At 36.0% G+C, this 23,709-nt stretch overlaps 1 protein-coding gene across 2 annotated transcripts in view; it reads left to right on the top strand.

Moving 5' to 3' along the window:
• LOC145293840 (transmembrane protein 187-like) overlaps window positions 1-23,709 on the top strand; it is a 63,022-nt gene that overhangs the window by 6,116 nt on the left and 33,197 nt on the right. Inside the window, exon 1 of one of the 2 annotated variants that reach the window (XM_080140511.1) lies at window positions 19,937-19,989. The exons of the other annotated variant lie outside the window; for it this stretch is intronic. The gene's annotated coding sequence lies outside the window, so the exon portion shown is untranslated. Of the gene's footprint in view, window positions 1-19,936; window positions 19,990-23,709 lie in introns of those variants that run through there. 2 annotated transcript variants of the gene reach the window in all.

The raw sequence follows: 23,709 nt of genomic DNA, 5'->3' as shown, positions 1-23,709 counted from the left end.
AGAAACTGAACATAGTTCAGGGCAAGTTGTGAGAAAAAGGTCTAGTAGGCTCGCATACTGGCCATCATTGTCGGGCACACGGGTGGGTTCCTGAACAATCTGAGTGAGGTCATAGGCAATGGAGAAATCATGACAGAACCTTCCCTCATCATCGGTCTTGTTAGAGTGGGTCAACCATTCGATGTTGTGAACATTGAAGTTACCACATACGTGAATGTTAGCTGAAGGATAAGCAGATAAGACTTGGTCAATTTTCTTAGATATGCTTTGAAAGATAGTAACTCTGCTGTTATGGGGGCGATAGAGAGTAAATATAAATGCCGTAGTGTCAGCTAAAGCAACCCAAAAGCACATATAGGGTAAGTTAGGATCTTCCCGGGAGATGTCCCTACCACATGGAAAGTTATCCCTAATATAGGCACAAATTCCATGCCCATGGCGATCTTGGGGGTCAGATTTAGAAGTTAAGTAAGAGTATCCTTTAATTGCGAACTCTTCTAGGGAAATAGCCTGTCCAATGCCAGTTTCACTTAAAAATAAAAGGTCTGGTTTAATCTCCTGTAATTGGGTTTCAACCTCTGGAAGGTTAGAACGTAGACCCCTGATGTTGGAGAAGGAGACATGGTAGTAGGGGTCTACGTTGGAAGTTGGAGAACCGGGTTTAATCGTGTATTTTTTCTTGAAACTTGTCATAATGAATTTTTGGAATTTGTGGACTAGGTCGTCAGATTTACTTAGAGCAGGACAGAGAGGGGAAACTAAGAGAGAAAAAGAAACAAAGAATTTTTTTTTTTTTATTTGTAGCTAATGATAAGGTAAAGCCGTAACAATTACCCACTAGTATGGCATCGAGAGGCCCCACTAGAAGCTACTGCATTGTCCAGAATCCATTCACCAAATGGCAATACAGCAGCTCCAGTACTTTGCACCTGCTGATAGGACAGCCTCCTTGGTGGTTAATCCAAGGTTCGGGTCCCTGACTATCAGGCGGATAACGTCAGCCCAGACAAAACGTTTACCTCCAGCACCCTTACTAGTGACATGGCTACAAGGATAGGCATAGAAACAGAAAATTTCCGCCATCTCTGCCAACTGTTCGCGCAAAATACTGCCAACCTAGAAAACAGCTTTTTCTAATTTTTTTTTTTCTAAATTGATTTTAATCGTCTTTTCATTTCATCTCGCTATTTTCATTTTTCAATTTCATTTTATTTTTTATTTTTTACTACTAACCTGAGGAAAACGTTCGCGATTATGGGAAATTTCTTTTTTCACTCGATAAAAAAAAAAAAAAAACGTTCAGAAAATGGTCCGACAAAGAGAAAAGGAGGATTACAAGAAAAACAAGCAAGAGTTGTCTGTGCTATTTAATGAAACGTGCTTAAAAGAAAAAATGATGCCTAAATATACTAATATATATATATACACTTGTATGTAATATACTGAGTTGGTGTAATCCAGTAAATTTTCATATATCAATAAGTTTTAAGCCAAAAAGATATATATATATATATATATATATATATATATATATATATATATATATATATATATATATATATATATATATATATAAGTTTGGGATTCAGTTTCGATTCAAGCTGATAGATCCAAATCATAGAGATATATTTTTTATTTTTGAAAATAATAATATATACGAAATCTGCAAGAATTAAAACATCATATTTATGTATATTTTACGACCTGGCTATACCGGACGTCCCTGCTAACTTTGATAAATACTTTTGAAATTTTAACAAAATAGCTACTATAATATCAGAGCGTCTCCATTTACGCTGAATATCTACAGAATGCCAACATCAATATATTACATAGGAATCAGCCCCTGTGGAATTTCCACAGGTCCCGTTAGTTATAATAAATCTTCGACTTTTATGCCAGGTGATTGTTAGTTGTTTATTTTTGTGCTTTGTCATTAGCAGTAATAAATAAACATTTATTTTCTCCTGTGTAAAAATGGCCATGCTAAGCGATTTAGTTATACACTGACCAATCAGATCGCAAAGTGAATTGTTTCTATCTGCACGTACATATTTTTGACTCTGGATTTGAAATTGACCATATTGTAGTCTGAAGAATAACGGCGCCAAGGTAACGTGATTTGTAAGCAGGAAGTTTTTGGAAAGAATCTCTGTTCATGGAAGCTCCATTTGATTTTAGGTACACAGAAGAAGAAGAAAGAAAAGTTCTTTGCAGTGTAGATAGCATGGTTGAGAATTGAATCAGGGTTTCTGGACTTTTCATTCCACATGCAATAGATTGGGTGATATTGTCCTTGACTTTGCGGGATTTTCAGAAAAGTAAAATATCATCTAAAATGGCAAATATGTTTTAAGTTTTTTACTATTTTTTTATTTTGGAAGAAGGTGGAAGCAAACGAAGCGTATATGACATGATTGCCTGTGTATTTTCATGAAAGAGAGCAATAATCAGTGATAAAAATGTTAACTGGTTTTTAAAAGATGAGACAGATTTTCCTCTAGAGAACAAATTAAATGGGAAATAATTCATTGCCTTTGTGATCTCGCTTGCCTTAGAGAGTAGAGTGATGTCTCATGCACTTTCCAAAAAAAGACAATTTTAGATTAACACGCGTTATTGATCACTGCTAAGTAAGACGTTGTTGGACTAAAAAGTAATTTTTTATGGAAATCGCTCGAGACAAGGCATGAGGCCACTTCATATAAGGAACTAGCAAGAACGAAAGCTGATTATTGCAAACACAGGAGATGCCTATTAGCCTTACTCTTGAAAAGATCAATGCTGTAAGTAGAAGGAAAACAGTGAGCAGGAAGAGAGTCCCATAATCTTGAAGTACTTGGAAAGAAGCTACTGGAATAGTAAGCTGTATTACAATGAGATTTTAACGAATTAATGGAGACCTCTAGACCAACAAGTCAAACAAGCTAAAACAAAGTAAGCAAATAATTTGGAGGAACAGGTGTCATAATAGTATTTGTAGAAAAGACTGAGATTAGCAACATCACATCTATGAGAGAGAGGTTGCGGTGAAGAGGAAATACGTTTCTGCAGTTTGTCAAGAACCGTCAAATGGGATAGAGATTCGCCAGCCAAAATATGACTACAGTACCCCATACATGGTCTGATAGTAGATTCTTTTCTTCACTTGTAATCTATCTATTTATTTATCTATAAAAGTGAAGGTGTCTGTGTGCCTGTGTGTCTGTCTGTGTGTCTGTATGCTTGTCTGTCTGTCTGTGTACATTTCCCTACATAATAACTCTGTCAATTTTAAGTCTACAGACTCGAAATTTGATGTACAGGGTACTGAGATTTGGGAAAATCTATGTGATCGGCTTTCTGCCAGAAATTTGGCTGTTAAAATGTCAAAGTTCAACGATTTGACCTTTGAGAACTCTACTAAACTCCTCCGACAATTTTGAGTCTACACACTTGAAATTTTAGATATAGGTACCTTGAACATGGATCTAACTTAATAATTCGATTTGAGCCCAAAGCAATAAATGTTAAGGGGTTAAGGGGCACCCATGCTAGTCTATATATCTATAAGGGGCACCCATGCTAGTCTATATATCTATAAAAGTGAACATGTCTGTCTGTCTGTCTGTCTGTCTGTCTGCGTACATTTCCCTACGCAATAATTCTGGCAATTTTTAGTCTACATATTCGAAATTTAATATACAGGGTACTGAGATTTGGGAAAATCGATGTGATCGGCTTTCTGCCAGAAATTTGGCTGTTAAGGGGTCAAAGTTTAATGACTTGACTTTGGTGAACCCTAACCCTAACTCCTCCGACAATTTGGGGTCTAAACACTTGAAATTTTAGATATAGGTTTCTTAGACATGGATCTAACTTAATAACTTGATTTGAGCCCAAAACAATAAATTTTAAGAGGTCATAATAGGGGTTAAAGTTTTAAAAAAATTGGACCTCTGCGATCTCTACCAAATTACTCAGACAATTTCTGGTCTAAACATTTGAAATTTTACATAAATGGTATTCAGAGATAGGACGAGCTTTTTAATTGGTTTGGGTCGAAAATTTGAGCTACAAATATATAAATGTATGTATGTTTGTTTGTCTGCCTAAAACTTTCGACAGAGGCGACGGATTTTTACAAGATCAGTATCGTCTTTAAGCTCGAAAATTTGAGCTATCAATATATAAATGTATGTATTACAGAAGCGACTGATTTTCACAAGATCAATATCGTTTGACAAAATGTGTGAGACCCGAACCAACAAATCGCACCTGCGATGTCACTGATCTAATTTGATCAGGTACAAAAATAGTTCTGCATACAGAATGAGCAATATTTTTAGCAAGTTATTTGAATTTTATAGATAAGCACCAAATTTTTAAACCATATAAAGTTTTTTTTTAAATGACTACTTCAATTTTTAGCAGAGGGTTCAGTTTCATTCATAAATTTATCATAAAATGATAAAATTCAAGTAAATTAAATTTTCAACCAGCATTGTGTCAAAATAATCAGCTTACTATATACATGTTAAGAACGGCTTTCTAAATGTTTGCTTTAGGGTGACAACTTTATTGTTCCATCCTGTACTATATGGATTCTACTTAAAATATCCTGAATTGTTGGAATTAAATAATATGTATATAAACATTATGAGAAGCCTATACAGATCAACCAAATATTCCGACATAAACATGTCTCGTTATGACACCATAATATAGTGAAGCAGAATTAGCAATAACCGAAATGAGGGGAAATAGAGAGCTTATCTCGGATACGTCTGTTGTGTTTCAGCCTGAGCGGAAGAGAGAGTTCCAAGATGGCGTCCATGGGTTTTTATTAGCATTGACCCCATGCAATTCTCGTAGAATCGTGTCTACTCTCGCGTGATTATGCAAATAGATAATTCCTGGCCGCTATAAAGGCAGGATGCTGAAAAGCAGTGAGGGGTGTCTGGCAGATTGTGTGTAGGTGGTTCTGGCGATTGGATTGTTCTTTGTGACGAACCACGTGTCTGCGAGAGGCGAGTTTCTTTTGCTTTTTTTTTTGTTTTTTTTTGCTTCTTTTTTCTCTACGGTTATTACAGCCAAGAAATCCCTCTCTTCTAGAGGTGGACGATACTGACTATTTCCTATCTGTGTTACTGATTTTTTTTTTTTGCCTACTACATTTTTCTTCAAGCTATTTTGGCACGACCATGGCGAAGGTGTGGATAAGCAGTGATATTATCAAGCCATTCTCTGGCGAGGGAGACGTAGCGTGGCTGGAAAAAGTGAGACTTGTTGCACAACTTCAGCAGGTGGATGATGTAGCGAGTCTGCTACCTTTATATCTGGAAGGTGATGCACTGGCCCTCTACATGGAAATGGAGGAGGATGATCAAAAGAAGATAGACCAGATTGAGGCCTGATTAAAGGAGGCATTTACCGACGACACATTTGCAGCGTACAGAAAAATAACTATGGTTAGATGGGCAGGCGAATGTGTGGATGTTTACGCCAACAAAATCAGGCAGTTGGTTGGATTGGCCGGATTCACTGGAGATGGCTTAGAGAGACTCACAAAATTGACTTTCATCACTGGGTTCCCTGACGCCATCTCAATTGCTCTTCAACAGGTGCTGAACATCGAAGCCCTGACCATGGGGGAACTAATGTCGAGAGCGAGAATTTTGACGACGACTAGGGAACAAAATCAGGATGTGGTCGCGGCCACATGCTCACCCAACAACACGGCCCAGAATAGTGTTAGTGTGACCTGTTTCAAATGCAATGTTAAAGGCCACCTTGCAAGGGACTGTCGAAAACGCGGAACACAGTGTTAGCAGTGCGGTGAGAGTGGACACTAGGCTCGGAACTGCTCGGGAAACGAGCAAGGGGAGGACGCATAAGCGCCAGTCTCCTTCCCCACCAAGATGAAAACACGACACTCCTGGTGATAAGCATTCATGTTGACAGGACGCAATAATAAAGACAGGTTCTGTCTGCATATACCATTGGGTCTCGGACACGCTAACTGGAAAGGCTCGAGTATGCATCAAAACAGTAAGCGAGATGCTTACTAGGAGGCGACTAAGCACTCTCAAGGAGCTTGTGAAAGAGTATGGGCTGATAGTGGATGTGACGCTGGTTCCATCAGCATGAAACATCGCTGACCGATTGACACGAGTACCACAGCGGTGGTTTGAGGCAATGAAAAAGAAAAACGAGCTTGACCCAGTGATAGGTGCAGTTCACACAGACGAGTCAAATCATGGCTATTTACAAAGGTAGTGGACATCCGGGGGTGCGACGCACTACCTACTTTGTCAGGAGAAGTTGCCCAACCACGACAAAAGCAACCATTAAAATGGTTATACGGAAATGTGAGGAATGTCAGTCCATTGATCCAGTGCCAGTCAGGTGGAAAAAAGGAAAGCTGGAAGTTAACGAGAATTGGCAAAGAATTGGAATGGATATCACGCATTATGACACCTTCCATTTTTTAACTCTAACAGACTGTGGTCCATCGCGTTTCTCCATTTGGAGGAAATTGGCGAGGCAGGACTCGGCAAGCGTGATTCATCAGTTGGAGGCAGTGTTCCTTGAGCGTGGCTCACTACATTAAATTCTTTTAGATAATGACACGTCTTTCTGCAGCAACACATTCGAAGCATTTGCACATAAATGGGGAGTTCACTTGCGATTCTGTTGTGCATACACTTCAGCCGGGAATGACATAGCAGAGCGATGTCACCATGCCATGAAACGAATAGCGGCTAGAATGCAATGCCCCATATAGGAGGCTGTCTACTGGTATAACATCACACCAAGACACGACACATCTCCCTTCACTGCGCCTGCCAACAGGATTTATCGATATGAAGTTTGAGTAAAGGAGACCAATCTCGCAACCGCTTCCCCAGGTCCCAAGAACAGCTCTTACCAGATTGGAGATTGCGTGTGGGTCAAAAGATTGCAAAATCGATGTACCATGAGGTACAGTAAGGATGAGGTGACCAAGGTAATCAGCCCTCAATCGATTTTGGTGGACGGTGTGCCTCGTCACGAGAAAGATCTGCGCCCTCGCCATAATGTTGTTACATCGGAGGAAGATGAAGACTCCGTACAATGTCTTCTGATCAGACAGAGAGTATGATGCAGAACGATGGAGAGGATTTTGAGCCATATAATGCACATACTGAAGAAGTGGAAGAGGGACCACCCTTCTTGCCTTTACAAAGGAGTACCCAACAAAGACGGATACTGCCCCCCTGCCCTGATTGTGAAACACCGCCTATGGAACAGACTGGTGGCAATAACGGTGGTAATGACGAATATGGCAAGGAGGAAGTGCTGCCTCCGGTTCTTTGAAGAAGTACCCGACAAAGACGACTGCCCCCCTGCCCTGTTTGTGATCATGAGATCAGGGGGGAGTATAGCAGAATTAGCAATAACCGAAATGAGGGGAAATAGAGAGCTTACCTCGGATACGTCTGTTGTGTTTCAGCCTGAGCGGAAGAGAGAGTTCTAAGATGACGTCCATAGGTTTTTATTAGCGTTCACCCCATGCAATTCTCGTAGAATCGTGTCTACTCTCGCGCGATTATGCAAATAGATAATTCCTGGCCGTTATAAAGGCAGGACGCTGAAAAGCAGTGAGGGGTGTTTGGCAGATTGTGTGTAGGTGGTTCTGGCGATTGGATTGTTCTTTGACGAACCATGTGTCTGCGAGAAGCGATTTTATTTTTGTTTTTTTTTGCTTTTTCTGCTTCTTTTTCTCTACAGTTATTACAGCCAAGAAATCCCTCTCTTCTAGAGGTGGACGATACTGACTATTTCCTATCTGTGTTCCTGATTTTTTTTTTTTTTTTTTGCCTACTACATTTTGCTTCATATAGCTTTGTTAGAGTCCTGAAAATGTCGAAATGTTAGTTGATCCACACAGGCTTTTAATAATGTTTATATAATTTTGTTAATAAAAGCTCTACAGGGTGGAACGATAAAGTTGTCACCCTAAAGAAAACAACACTACAGCCGCATTTTAAAACTTTTATTGATAAAATCAATTGAGGTAACTTGATTTTGTACTAGAGCTGACAGCTATTCAATGTAGCCGCCTTCAACCTCAATCACTGTCTCAATACAGGTCGAAAACTGGGATTATACCTTTTCCACAAGCACCGGTGGAAGCTCGATGAATAATTGTCAGATGGTGGCTATCAGGCTGGCTTTGGTGTTGTGGGAGGTCATGTTGGTGATGTTCTCGACATATGACCAAACGAAGTAGTCAAGCGGGTTCATGCCGGCGGTGGAGGGGGTGGTGGGAGAAAGGTACAAAGTTGTAGCACTCCTTCTAAAACCAAGCCTGGGTCTCTTTAGACTTGTGGGCCGGCACCGAATCCTGATGTCACACTCGAGGTCTGTCAGCAGCCACCTAATTGCACCTCAGATCACCACACTCTAAAGCACATTTACATACACTTTGGTGTTGACTTTCAAGCCGGCTTTGAAGATATGAGGTGACATAATGTAGTCCTCACTTGAAACCACACCAAAGACCATAATCATGGCCAGAAACTTTGTTTTCATCATCCTGGGTACGTCCCTGTTATTTGTGGCAATCCAGCGATGCATTTTGAGGATGCTAGCAATGGTCCTGTTGTCATAACTTGGATCGTTAGAGAACATGAGTTGTACAGCGGCGCATCTCCGACCTCGCTTGTTGAACATTGTGTCACTTTCAGACATGATAGAAAGCTCCTATCGCTCTTAGAATGTGTACACAACTGGCCAACTAATATATGGTCTGCACTATAAAATGATTTTCACCAAATGGAAATGGAATCATGTCGTCTTTTATAGGGCAATAATTTTATCATTCCACTCTGTACTTATGCATTAAGCGTTTTTGAAAAATTATTGGTTTTTCTTTCATGTTAATGATATACTTGAATTTAATTTATGTACATCATATATATATATATATATATATATAATATACACACACATAAATTCACTCGAGCAAAATGGTGAGTCAACAAAAAACTGTTTAGTAAGACCCTTGCAACTCTGTCTAAAGAATAGACCCTCTCACTGTTTTCTGGTTTGTTTCGAAGCAAAAACCAGCCGATATTTAAATGGGAGTGAAGCATAAATGCAAAGTGTAAAGTGGGAAAATGTGTCCTTTCAGCTCTTTGCTATGATCCGCACAAAAGCAAATTGCTGCCTCATGTCTCCTCTATTTATACTTATCAAAAGAGATAACTTCATGGGCACTTCCTGTTATCAGGAACAGATGACTCTTTTTAGTTATACATAAGGAAATGAAATTGAGTAGGGTTTGGAAGTTGATGTTGTCCTTCCAAAATAAGAAGCAATTGGGAAAGCCAGAGTTATAATAAAAGTTACAAGTGGAAATTTTCAAGGAATTCTATTATCAAAACATTAAAATGTAGGGGTAGTAGTACACTCTGAGTTTAGCTTTATTTACAAACTAATCATGCTTTTATATATTATTTTAATTGGAATTCATTATTGAGATGAGTATTATTTATATTAATTTATTTTATGGCTTTAGGAGATTCGAAGTTCCTATCACGAAGGCCAGAGGAATAGTTGGCCGAAACGTCGTGAAACAACAATCAATAAAGATGAGAATAATAGTCCGCAATAAAATAAATTAATAATCATCGTTGTGTGTTTAACTTACAATAGGTGCAAGCTAACTGGATTACTGAAGGCTATGGACAGAAGAAAAGATTTTGTTTAGTGTGTGGGAAATAGATTCACGAAATTTCTGGTATCAGCAGGGTTCCCACACACAGACGCAACCTGCTAGCAACTTCGAGTTAATAATAACCAGCTGGTGAGTCGTCTTCCTTAGGTGCATAGTTCTTATAATCGCCACTAATGCTTGTGAGGCCACTAGCTTTCTCCTGACTGATACATTTGGGAAGCAAGACACCGAACTAAATCTATTTGCAAGCATGCTTATTTAAGCCCAGGCTATTTTGATTGATGCCATGAGCATCTCACCACTGTTGTCACCAAACTTGGAGAAGGCATTTGGTGACAACAGTGGCGAGATCGTAATTGTACGAGCTGAGGGCATTTGCAAACTGCAGACTTCATTCATAAGTAAAATTATACTGTTGTCATATTTGAACTGTTTTCACTATTTTCACAATAAAATAATACTTGAAATCAACATGTAGTGATCGTTGCTTCTAAATCTCATTTATCCTCTTATATTGTTCGACTACAAGTGTTAGTAAAACTGAAAAAAACTATATCGTTTTTAAGATAACACTATTATTAAGACTTTAAATATGAGAAATTACATTCCATAAATCTTGTAGAAAATCTTTGAAAAACACCTTTTTAAAAACAACAAAAAATAACTTTTAAATTATGTATCAAACCTTCAACATTAAAACTCGATTTCCTTATAGTTATTCTCCTTCTGGCATGTCCCTTCGCAGTAGGTTAGACAAGGTGGTTTTTCAACGTGAGAAAAATCCAGCTTCTCTAAAAGGGGCACTCTGGATTTGGACAAAAATACAAATTGCCTCAGTCAAGAAAGATTTTTCCTTCACTAACTTGATAAAGTGTAGATAGGTAAACCAATAAAGGTGGGGGGTATAATTTTTACATGTGTCATTTCAGAGTTTAATATATATCAAAACATTGTTGCTTTTACTTTTATTTTCGTCATTTTTTTCTGACTGGAACACACTAGTATATCTCGACCTTGAACTGAGCACTTTATTTTGTTCTTTAAAATTATTTCCGCGATACTTTCTTGTCTGAACTTGTACACAAATAAAAAAATAAATAAAAAATAAATAAAAAAGCTGAAAATGCCACAGTCAAATATTAAAGACTAGCATGGAGACTCGACGTTGCCCTGGATTGAATGAGAATTAACCGCTGATAACTGCTCCAAATCAAAAATTAAACAAACATTGGTAGAAACACATCAAAAAAATGTCAACAATCGAGCGAAAATATTATGTTCTACTAATATTTTTTATCGATTTTTGAGTGATTAGTCCAGATTAAAAATTAGAAGTGGCCGGAAATGAATATCATTTTACGTTAAATTTATGTGCGAAACTGCTTTCCTATTCAAAATTCCAAAATAAATGTTTGTTTGTTTTTTTTTTTGTTTTTTTTTTTTAGTTTTTTGTTTTTTTCGCTTCGTAATCGTTTAAAAAATAGAAGAATCTCATTTTGGGGAAATGATTTAGCTAAAGGTGTTAATCTATTTACTACTACTACTACTACTACTACTAAAATTGGCTCACAAGGAGATTTCATACAGGTCATCAAAGATCTCGCCTTGAAAACAGCTTGTGGTTTTTCCTGGAAGCTGAATGACAAAAAGTCTCCTCAGATTTTCAGTACTCTCCATATCGCTATCGCAACAGCCACTTACTATTGATTTCTCGCTGGCAACGGCCATTGGTCTTCACTGGAATTTGACTGGCAATAAGCCTCCCCAAGGTCCCAATTCTCTTCACACTTGTCCAGCAGATATCTGGTCAGCGCTCTCTCCTCAGTCTTTTTATCCTCCTTGACCCTTCTCGAGTATTTGGCATCACTCTTTTTTTTTTGGTGGGGTGATGGGGCAATTGGAGTGGATGGGGGAGGGAATGGTGAACTTGTAGATATGCAGCTTCAATGTTCTTGGTTCCATCTAACGCTTCTTCATATTTTGCCTTTGCAGCAGTTTGTCTGGCCCACGCATGTGGCGCATTCAAAGGTTTTCTTTAATATTTCAGCTGTTTTCATTATTGTTATTCATTGTATATTTCCAGCCATACTTCTCACATTCTTTTGTCAACATTTTTGGAATTGCTCCTAGTGCTCCTATTATAGATATTATCTAGATTTTCTTCATCTTCCATATCCCTTTCAACTCTCTGGCTAGCTCTGTGTATTTGCACCATTTCTCCTTTTCTTTGATATTCACCTTGTGGAACAGCAAAGTCTATGACAAGACCTTTCTTTCTTGTTAATTATTAAACATCCAATCTTTTTGCTTGGATGGGTTTATCAGTTTGTACGTCCATGTCCCGTAGGATTTTGTGATTTTCGTTTTCAAGTACTGTTGCCGGCTTATGTTTGTACCACTTGTCTGTGCATTTAATATGCAGTTGTTTGTATAATTCTCAGTGTACTGCCCTCCCCACTTGGTCATGCCTGTTTTTGGATTCCTTTTGGCCCAGTTTGCTGCATTCGCTTACTATATGGTTTAACATTTCATCTCTTTGTCCACAGAGTCTGCATTTGCTGTTTTCTTGTGTTTTGTCGATTTTTGCTTTGATGTGGTTGGTTCTTATCGAGTTATCTTGTGCTGCAGTAATTAAGGATTCAGTTTCACAGTTTACGTGTCCTTTTCGCATCCATGTCCAAGTGTTTTCGTTATTCTCATCTTTTGTCATCCTTATGAATCTTCTGTGTAGCTGTTTCTCTTCCCATTTTTATTTTCTTGTCTTATCATTTGTCTCTATGTTTTCTGTTTTATTCATTTTTCCCGTGTCTCTCGCTGCTATGATTATTCTTTCAGTGTTTTGCATTAAGTATTTTTCTAGTTCTTTTTTGCTGTCATTCACACAAACCAGTCCTCTCCCGCCATCTTTCCTTTTCACGTAGAGTTGATCAAGATCGTCCTTTGGATGTAGTGCATTGTGCATGGTCATGAGTTTCCTGATCTTCTGATCAAGCTGTCTCAGTTCTTCTTTAGTCCACCCTATGAACGGTCCAGAGTATCTTACTAGTGATACTACCCATGTATTTATACCTTTTATTAGGTTTCTGCTATATAATTTATTATTATTATTATTATTATTATTATTATTATTATTATTATTATTATTATTTACACATTGGGAGTAGTCACACAAGTCATCATCAAAGATTTCTCTTTGAGAACAACTTGTGGTGTTCCATAGAGTACAAGTGACAAGTCTCCCCAGATTTCCAGTCCTCTCCACCTCTTTCGAGAACCTTTGTAAAAGCATTTGCATTATTGCAACAGCCGCTTACCATTAATTTCTCATTGGCAGCGACCACTGATTTTCACTGGAATTTGAGTGGCAATAAGCTTCCCCAAGATCCCAGTTCTCTTTGCACTCATCCAGCGGAGGTCTGACTAGTGCTTTCTCTCCTTAGTCTTTCCATCCTCCTTGACCCTCATTATTTGATGTGGTGCCTGTTTATGGTGACACTCACAAAAAAAAAGGGATGTGATATTTTTCAATCATACATTTTCAGTTTTCATGATTCCATTTGATGTTCCTTTGTGTTTTGCATCTGTAACCGTTTCTGTGTCCAGTTTGTGTGTAATTTATTGTGATGTTAGTCTCCACATTCAAGAGTTTTCCTTGATATATCTGCAATTTTCATTATTAAAATTCATTGTATCTTCTTTGTCACCCTTCTGATTCCAATCTCTCCCATTCTTTTTTCAAAGTTTTCAGTATCGTTCCTCGCACTCCTATTATTAGTGATGCTATCTTTACTTTCTTCGTCTTCCAGATCCTTTTGAACTTGCTGATCAGTTCCGTGTATTTGCTCTACTTTTCAGTCTCATTGATATTCACTCTGTGATCTGCTGGAACAGAAAAATCTACAATCTGGCAGGACTTTTCCATCTTGTTAACTATTATTACATCCGGTCTTCTTGCTTAGATGGGTTTATTCGTTTGTATATCCATGTCTCATTGGATCTTGTGACTTTCATTTTCCAGTACTGCTACCGATTTGTCTTTGTACTATTTGTCTATGTGTTCAAGATGCAATTGTTTGCAGACTCTGCATTTGCTGTTTATTGTGTCCTGTCGATCCTTGCTTTGATGTGGTTGATTCTAATTGCGTTATCTTGTGCAGCTGTTATTAGTGATTCAGTGTCTCTGTTAAGGTTTCCTTTTTGTAGCCATTTCCAAGTGTTTTCGTTAGTCTTTTCTCTTGTAATCCTTATGAATCGTCCATGTAGTTGTTTCTCTTCCCATTTTTCTTCCCTTGTCTTATTCCTCGTCTCTTTTTTTAATCTTGTTTGTTTCTTCTTTGTCTCTTGCTGCAGTAATTATTCTTTTGGTGTTCTGCATTATGTATTTTTCTAATCCTTTTTTTTTTGTGTTGTTTACAGTCTTCTATACTGACCAGCCCTCTTCCTCCATCTTTCCTTTCACATATAGTCGGTCAGTATCATCCTTTAAGTGTAGAGCATTGTGTATCGTCATGAGTTTCCTGGTCCTCTGGTCGAGATTCCTTAGTTCTTCTTTGGTCAAGTTTATAAACGGTTCAGAATATCTTAGTGACACTGCCCGCATGTTTATTCCTTTTATTAGGTTTCGACTGTTTAATTTAGTTTCAAAGAGTTTTCTTGTGCTTCTGAACTATTCCTTTCCTATTTTCTCGTTCATTTCTGTTGCTTCGATGGCGTCTGCTTCCAGCACTCCACAGTATTTATAGCTATCATGTTCGCCTAGTGTCCTCATTTTTGTTTGATTGGGTTGTACTATGACTTCTATTGCTTCTAGTTTTTCCTCCCTTATGGTCAGCAGTACACACTTTTCCATACCAAATTCTATTTGGATATCCTTGCTGAAGATTCTGGTTGTGTTTATTAGTGTTTCTAGTTCTAGTTTTGTTTTTGCAAGCAGTTACAGGGAATCCATGTGCATTAGATGGTTCATTCTTTCTTCTGTGTTGGTGGACTTGTATCCAGCTTGGCATTTTCTTAGGATGTTGTTCAGGGGTATCATGGCTATAATGAACACCAATGGTGGTAGGGAATCACCTTGGAAGATCCCTTTTTGTATTTTGATTTCAGTTATGTATTGTCCATCAACTGTCAGCTATGTATTGTCCAGCATGTGGCATGCCACTCGTGGTGAAGTCAAGCGACTGACCTCCGGTCTTCCTCAAAACTTTGGCTCGTGATGTCTAACTCTTTGAGAGACGACCACATTAGATCCTAAACGCCTTGGTGTAGAATTCTCTGAAAGCAAAAAGCGAAGCTCGCATATGCCAGAAAGAAGGAAGACAAACAAATAAAAATTCTATTCTACCAAAAATTAATTTCACAAAATTTACAATCTTTTTACAGATATGTACACGTTCAATTCTTAGCACATTTTTAAATTCAGTTCTTAGCACGTTTTTAAATTCAGTTCTTAGCACGTTTTTAAATTCAGTTCTTAGCACGTTTTTTAAACTTTCAAATCTCTCTCTTCGTAGATGGCACTCAGGCGAAATGGAGAGCGGGGTCAGGCATTGGGAGCTGGTTCCTCTCGAGGTTGGCATAAACCTCTCTCCAATCTGTCTCCAATCTGTCTAATTTCGAGCGGCATTGGCAATTTATATTCTGGGTCGAGTCGGCTGCGGTGATCCTATTCAACCAATCAGATTATCTACATGTCCGGAGAAACCCCAAAACACATTTGCATGTGTGCACTTCAGCCATAGTCTAGAGTTTTGAAACCTGTGACCAAAACCGACATCCATTCTCATGACCTCCGAGGTTAATCCCCTGTCATTCAGAAAGTCATAGTCTGAAGGTGTTCTCCAGGCCAAACAAGTACAATCTCGTTTCTACATTGTCTGACATTTCCGGCCTCTTCATTCTCAATCAACAATACACATGTCTAGTTTTCTTTTAACAATAAAAAATATATCCGACTTTTACAATAAAACAAAATATATATCTAGATATTCCAATTCAAGTATTTTCGATACCCGCTGTTGTCCGGGATTAATTAAACAACCTTTGCATATTTACCCGGTCTTTCTCAGGTTTCGGGGGGGGGGGGGGTCTCAACCTCCCCAATGGGAAGCAAATCGCTCCCTCAAGTCGATTACGTTACAGCAGCTCTTAGTTCAAGTCTCCATGTTTTCATTGTATTTTCTATCAGATTGGTTATATTACCTGCTATTTTGTACATTCTCAGGCATTCTTATTATCCATGGTTGCAAGATTCTATCATATGCCTTCTTATAGTCTATCCAGGATTCTTTTTTCTACTTTTGATCTCCTTCAGAATCTTTTGGTTTATGTATGATGTGTTCCTCTTTTTCCTTTTTGACATCTTTTCTGTTCATCTGGGAGTAGTCTGCAGTTATGAAGTGACTGATAAATTTGTTCTCTCAGTTGTGCAGTAAGTATTTTCCACATTGTAAGTAAGCAGGTGATACGTCTGTATTTGCTGGTGATGGTCCATTTTCTGTGTCTTCTTTTTGCACCAGTGTGCTTCTACATTTGGTCATCCATTCTGGTACATGTGCTTCCTGGATGCATCTTTTCAGTTGCTGAACTAGCCTTTCATGAAGTGTTGTGAATTTTTTAAACCAATAGGCATGTATTCCATCATGACCTAGTGCTCTCCAGTTGGCCATTTTTCATAGGGTTGTCTTCAAGGTTTCCTTGCTGATTTCATTCTCTGTTCTTTCTTCGATTTGCTGTGACTCTTCTTTCATTTCTTTCAAACATTCTGCTTTTTTATTATGATCCTTTTGTTCTTCTCATATTTGCCTCCAATAGCGTTTTGTTTCCATTGAGTCCGGTTGTTCTGTTTTTGTTTTTCCTCCATTTACATTTTGTTAGAATTGGCTTTCGTTATTTTCAAAGATCATGCAATTGTTTGCACTGTTCCGATTTGTATCTATATAGTCTTAATCTCGCTTCTTTTGCTGCTATTTTTTCTTTCACTTCTTCCTGTTTCTTGTTAAGCCTCTCCTCACTGGTCACATTTCTACTTTTCCAACCTCCAATTTGACAAAAAAACCTGCATGTGTATAAAGAGAGAAAGAGAGGAGGTGCTAAGGATTTATCTGAACTGCCAGGGGGCACCAATCTAAAAAGATATGAGAAACTTTTTTTAGAATAAGAACTTTAGGCAAGCATAACCATTCAGTGTGTAACGTTATACACCTTTGTTAATGGTGTCGTTACATTTTAACGGACCCAACACATTGTAGACTCCATCACAAGGAAGCAGAAGAAAAGAAAAAAAAACTCGACTCACTTTTTCTTTTTTATATCAAAAGCCTTTATATCTTGTATTTCCAATAACGTATTTTTATTTTTTTCTAAATATTTAAGCAGTTAATTTCTCCTCCGGCCATGTGTGATTTTTCATATCTACTGTGACGTTACCCATATGTCTCAAACACATGCTTCTCTTATCACGTCTTGACCACCACTTCCCGGAATAGTTGTGTCCTTTTATCTCTGCTGTGACGTCACTTTGCACAGCTGGGTTGGTCATTTGCATATTTTATGCAGTTGCTGCTGCTCCCAGTGTCAGCGGCTCTGTTACAAATGGAGTGGAGAAAGATAGTTGTGTGTGCCTCATAGGACTGAATGATTATCTTCCCTCCTTTATAAGCTATTTCTCTGCAGAGGAATGGATGATTTTTACAGAACCAATTCACGGAAGCGATTTGTTTTTTCGGTCTTTTCTATATATTGCAGGATCTTCATTCATGCTGAACGTCTACAGAATAACGAACAGTAATAAATTACATATGAAAGACGCCACTGTGAAATTTCCACAGGTCCAACTTATTATTATTATTATTATTATTATTATTATTATTATTATTGTTGTTATTATTATTTCTATTTCTGTTCACAAGATTGATGCTTTATCTCAAGAGTTAAACTGCAATAGTGAACCTCACCCAGTGGTCTCAGGTATTGCAGCTACCCTATTTTCTCTATTTTATGTCCAACACTTTCCAATTCCGACACAATGTGGGACACTGTTTCCTCTACAGCACCACATACTCTACAACTTGTGTTCACCATATACTCTTTTTCTCAAATTCCTTGTGCATAGGGCTTGATCTTCAGCTGCTATTATTATTATTATTATTATTATTATTATTATTATTATTATTATTATTATTGAGCCAATTCTCTATTGATTATTATATTGTACCTAATATATAATATTGCCCTAATCCTGGCATGTCCCGGTCATAAAGTACATTTAAATATAATACTTTAATTAAAGCAAATTTTGTATTTAGTATTATAGAACCAATACTCTTGATTATTATATTATATCCAATAAATAGTAGTAATTTCAAAAGTTTTTTTAAATATTGAGTGCCATCAGTTAGAATGAAAACCAAAACATAGCTCTCTAGCCTCATTCATTACCATCTGAACTAAGAACAGATGGATATCAAAACTTTAAAAATTAACCCACGTTACCATATAAATAAAGGGTGCGGAGAAATATCTCCCACATTTTGACATGCGAGCAATCATTAATTTGTATGGATGGAATTGTATATCAGTGTGTAAAATTCTTCTGACTGTTCGATCAGATAACCCGAAGGCCAAAGCATGTTTTATGAATTAGGTTCAAAGTAATTAATGGTGGTGTTTGAGTATCCACTTTCCTTAAGAGCATTTTCATAGAATTGTTTATGTTTGTTGAATATTTCTATTTTAGATGAATTGATGCTAAGTCTTTTCTCAATAGATTTAGGAAACTGGTTAAGGACATGTTTTGGATGGTTTAATAATGGGTTTGTATATAGTGGATAAGTATTATCATTGGCGTATAGTTCATACAAATTATTTGTGAGATTGAGAGTTATGTCAAAAAAGTTGACACTTTTTATGTTAGATTTAATGTCGACTTTGAAGATTATTTTATTCATTTCTTTAATTAATTTTTTTATTTTTTCACATTTAGAGCCATTTAAATTTTCAACTATGATAAGACCAACGTCCCTATATAATCCTATGTTTTTGTTATTTATAGTTCTGATGAGATTGTACAGAATAAAAAGACCAACTAGGTCAGTTGCTGCTGCTGAATCTAAAGAGCCCATTGAAAGGTCAAAAGATACAGATTAGTTCTTCTTAGTCTCTTGGGTGTCTTGGTTGATTAAGACTGTTTTCCTACATTTTTAAAAAATGTTGATTCCGAATGGTTGTAGGTCAGATAGGAGAGAGGTGAAATCTAAGACTTCATCAAGCACTTCTTGTGATATGGGAGGATAGTAACTTTCAATATCGGACTAGATAAAAACAGCTTTCTTTTTATTATGGATATTATTGCCCCATTTAATGGTGTCGTTGGTGTTAATCCATTGGTTTAATTCATATTTGGTTTTAATTTGTAAATTAGTTCTTTCGAGTATTCTTTTGCTTATCCTTCCTATTTCAGTCTTATTTTACCTTTGTTATTATTATTTTTATTATATATATATATATATATATATATATATATATATATATATATATATATATCCTTCTATAGCCCCCTTTTTACATACATATTTTCATAGTTTTATATTTTATATACTCACATACATTACTGTCCTTCATATCTTGCACTTTTATTCATTTATTTATCTCGTTACTTACAGACTTATTTCGTTAATTAGTTAATTATAAATCGATGCGTTTAATCCTTCCTTTTAAATGAATGACCTCAAGCTGGATATATGTTAACTTCTTGTGAGAGGACGTATCTTAGTCATTGCAAATAACACCAGTGCTAACGAACGTGTCAAGCTCCTCATGATATGTATTCAACGGCTATCCACTCTCCGTCTGCCTATATCTCTATCTTCATAACTTTCTGTCATAATTTAACGCCACTGTTTAAATTAACTGCTTATCCCTTTCTTTTTCCTTTTTATTTCTTATCTCTTTCTTTTCCCCTCTACTTCTATCTCAACGTTTTACCCATCTCACGTTCTTCTTTCACCCTTCTCTCTCTCTCTCTATCTATCTCTCTCTCTCTCTCTCTCTCTCTCGTTCTCTCTCTATTCCTATCTGTGTCGGGTTGACTATTTTAACCCCTCTCCCCCTCATTACCTCTCAATGATTTTACAATTGATTGCTGCTGTTTTTTTTTTATTGGAGTTTTTGTACTTTTTGCTAATCTTTTTTTCCTCATTATAATAAATATTTCTGTGAAGTCTGATGAAATTATCGGATCGTTAACACGATTTGGCAATAGAAACGTGTGTAACTAAACAGATAAAACGGTAATAAATTTTTTTTTTTTGCTCTACCATAGTATTGAACACTTTTTTCAGGTTTTTACTGATTACGATTTAATTTCTATATATATACAGTATAGAGTCCAAAAGTTAAGGAACGGTCGGTCATTTTTTTTTTTTGAATGGCTTCTAACTTTATCTATGAAAAAGGAAAAAAGAAATTTGTGAATTTTCCAATGTTTAATAATAATAGTTAAATAAAAAAAAGAATTATTTTTAATTTTGAATACATATTAGTTTTTGACATATAAATAAATTTAATTAAATTACAGGCGTCCAAAAGTTAACGAATGGGGGAAAATTATTAATGAAAAAATAAAGAATCCTTTCAGTATTTAGTGAAAAGCCACTTGTTTTCAATCACACTATAGCATCTTTTGCTGCAAGACAGAACCAATCAGAACAAATCATCAAATTGGGGGGGGGGGTCTGTAATCTTATCACCAATTATTCTCCAAACATTTTAAATTGGATTCAGGTCTGGGCTCTGAGCTGGCCAATCCATAACGCAAATATTGGATCTATTTAACTCTTCTAAAACTATTTTTGCTTTATGGCACGATGCGTTGCCTTGCATACAGATATCAGAATCAGAAAATTAGGAACCATATGTTCTCTAATCAATTCTCTGTACCTTCGGGTATTAACTTTTACATGAATCCTCACAAAGGGGCCAGTTCCTTTTGAAGATATCATGCCCCATACAATTATACTGCCCCCCCCCGACCCAAATTTTACTGTACTTTTAATGTACTTAGGGGACAGTCTTTCTCCATTTTTTCCTCTGACATGTGGTCTTTTGTCTGATCCGATAAGATTGAATTTAGATTCATCACTAAAAATGAAGCTGTTCCCATTTTTGCTTTCCCAAAACAAATGTTTTTCGGCGAATAACAATGGCCTTTTTATTCCTAATAGAAATTAAAGGCTTTCAGCATCGACTACTTGAAAATAATCTAACTTCGTTTAATCTTCGTGAGATCGTTTGTCAGGACATTTTTTGTCCAGTTTCAGATGTAACATCCCAGGATATTGAAGCCGCAGTTTTAAAGAGATCAGAACGAGATGATCGAGTGATTTTTCTATCCTCCCTTTTAGTTGTTATTCGGGGTCAGCCCGATTTTTTCTTTTTTCAGTAAATGGTAAACCTTTTTTTCTATTTCCAATAATCTGAAAAACAACGCTTTTAGATATTTTCAATATTTTAGCAATCTCCCCTATGGACTTCATCATAATGGTCACAAATAAGCTGTTTTTCTTGTGTATATAGCTTTTTTCCAATATTCGGAATCAACATTATGTTAAGTTGTTATTAAAATTGCTAAAGTTTGTATTAATTTTCCGTGTTCCTTAACTTTTGGACGCCTGTAATTTAATTAAATTATTTACATGTAAAAAACTAATATGCATTCAAAATCAAAAATAAAAAAATTATTTTTTATGTAACTACCATTATTAATTTTTTTTTCTTTTTCATAGATAAAGTTAGCAGCCATTAAAAAAAAAATGATCGACCGTCCCTTAACTTTTGGATGCTACTATATATATATATATATATATATATATATATATATATATATATATATATATATATATATATATATATATATATATATATATATATCATACATAGGAATTCCAAAATGACATCAAATCAAACGGATATTGTTTTCTGAGCAAATAAACAGGAAGCAGTGACCGTTCCTAAAAGAAATGGAGACGGTTTTGTATCTATTGCATTTTTCATAAAAATCGGAAAACACAAAAGATTTTCAACTTTGATAGCGTTACTACTTTTACCGTGTCAAGATCCGTTAAAACACATTCTGAATGCATTTCAAACGCTGATAAATTGATTGTCAAGAATGTTATTTGTTTTGAACTTCAACTATCGGACGATGTGACATTATCTTGTGACTTTATCCACTTTTAGTGAGCGAATATTGCCTTGGTAACTCCTAATCATTGATTTATTTTATATTTTCATCATCTTACAGACTTTCAATACTATTATGAAGATTAAATATATTTTCAATTATTTTCTTATTACCAAATATTTAAACATATTTTTTATTATGTTCCTGAATTTTTGAGATGAGGATTGATTATTCGTATTATTTTGATTCTTTGGATTACTGTTTTCATCTTGAGTATTATTTTCACAACGTTTCAGTTAATGTAACTTCACTTCTGACCTTCCGCTTCTGTACTGTACTATCTTGTCGAACAAAAAGATTCCCGAGTTCGACAAGGTACACCTGAAGAAGGTCGGAGGTTACATCTACCAAAACGTTGTAAAAATGACACTCAAGATGAGAACAGTAGTCCGAAGAATCAAAATAATACAATTTTTTTTTATTTACTAGAATTGAGATATCATGGCTGTTTGTCACCAAAATTTGAAATCTATTAGTTTGGCAACTAAGGTCTTGCATATTTTTTTTTTTTGTTTGTTTGTTTTTTGTTGTTTTTTGTTTTTTTATTATTTAGCTGTGTTTTCGAAATTTAAATATTTTTTTAATTCTATTTTAAATCATCTTATAATCGTTTTTTTTTTAATTAATTTTAGTTAATTTTAGTTAATTTCAGTTAATTTTAGTTAATTTCAGTTAATTTTAGTTGATTTCTGTTTATTTTCAGATCATTAAAATATTAAAAATGAATAGTTGTGACATCTTTTTCTTTTTCTTTGATTTCTACTAATAAATTATTGAAAGTCTTGTTGAACATTGGGAAAATGTTTACAAACAACAAGAGAGAATACATTATCGATCAATTTGTTGTTATTTGTTATTCAACTTTGCAAATTAAATTTTAAAATGTCAGGTTGCCAACTAAGCATATAATACTCAAACGCTAATAATTTTGCTTTTTTGTTTTTGATGTTTTCACAACTTTTTTTTTTCTCTCATATCATCTTGCCATTTAACATATTTAACCTATCTATGATTCCGTCTCTGGGAATTCATCTTTTTTTGCAAATTTCGTGTCACATTGGCCTGCCCTGCACTGCTGGCCCAACTCAAAAATTCATACTAGTTCATTAGATGTCGTTATTCGACATTAGGACATGTAGCATTATCAACGAGGTATTAAAAATCATTTTAAACTTAAGTGAAAAGTTGTAAATAAGGGAGAATACATTATTCATTAATTAGCTATTACGAAGGTCACAACTGACATCATAGGAAGTAAAATGTTAAAATTTTAGTTCATAATAGGAAAATAAAACTGTTTTGTAAATAGTTTTACAATTTCTCTAAATCTAATAAATATTCAATAAAATAGATAAACGTACTTCCAAATATTTATCATCATAAACAATTATAGGCATTGAATATATACATCAGTTTACAATGTACCAAGCTTGACTCAACAATTCACGGTCACTTAGCTGCACTGAAAAGCTGTGATACAGAGAAACAGACTGTCTGTAGATGACTATATAATCCTACTCTCGGATGTAGCACTGTCGTTAATGATAACGTGAGCTACCATTAGCGAAATTCAAAATTCTTTTTATCTAAACAAATCGAGCTCTCTAGTAGTTGATAATTTTTATGTAAGAAAGTCATTGAAATATCATTTGCCAACAGTGCCATGTGGTCAAGTTGCTAGAATCACTGCAGTGAAGAGTTGTGATACATTGAAACAGTCTGTCTGTATGCCAGTCTTGCCAGCTTACGACCACGACTGAAACCAAAA

This window comes from Euprymna scolopes, chromosome 15 (genome assembly GCF_053919585.1).
Source record: "Euprymna scolopes isolate OS-2025 chromosome 15, ASM5391958v1, whole genome shotgun sequence".
In the NCBI taxonomy this organism is placed as follows: Eukaryota; Metazoa; Mollusca; class Cephalopoda; order Sepiida; family Sepiolidae; genus Euprymna; species Euprymna scolopes.
Note: the sequence above shows the minus strand (reverse complement) of the source record. Positions and strands in the feature narration are given on the sequence as shown.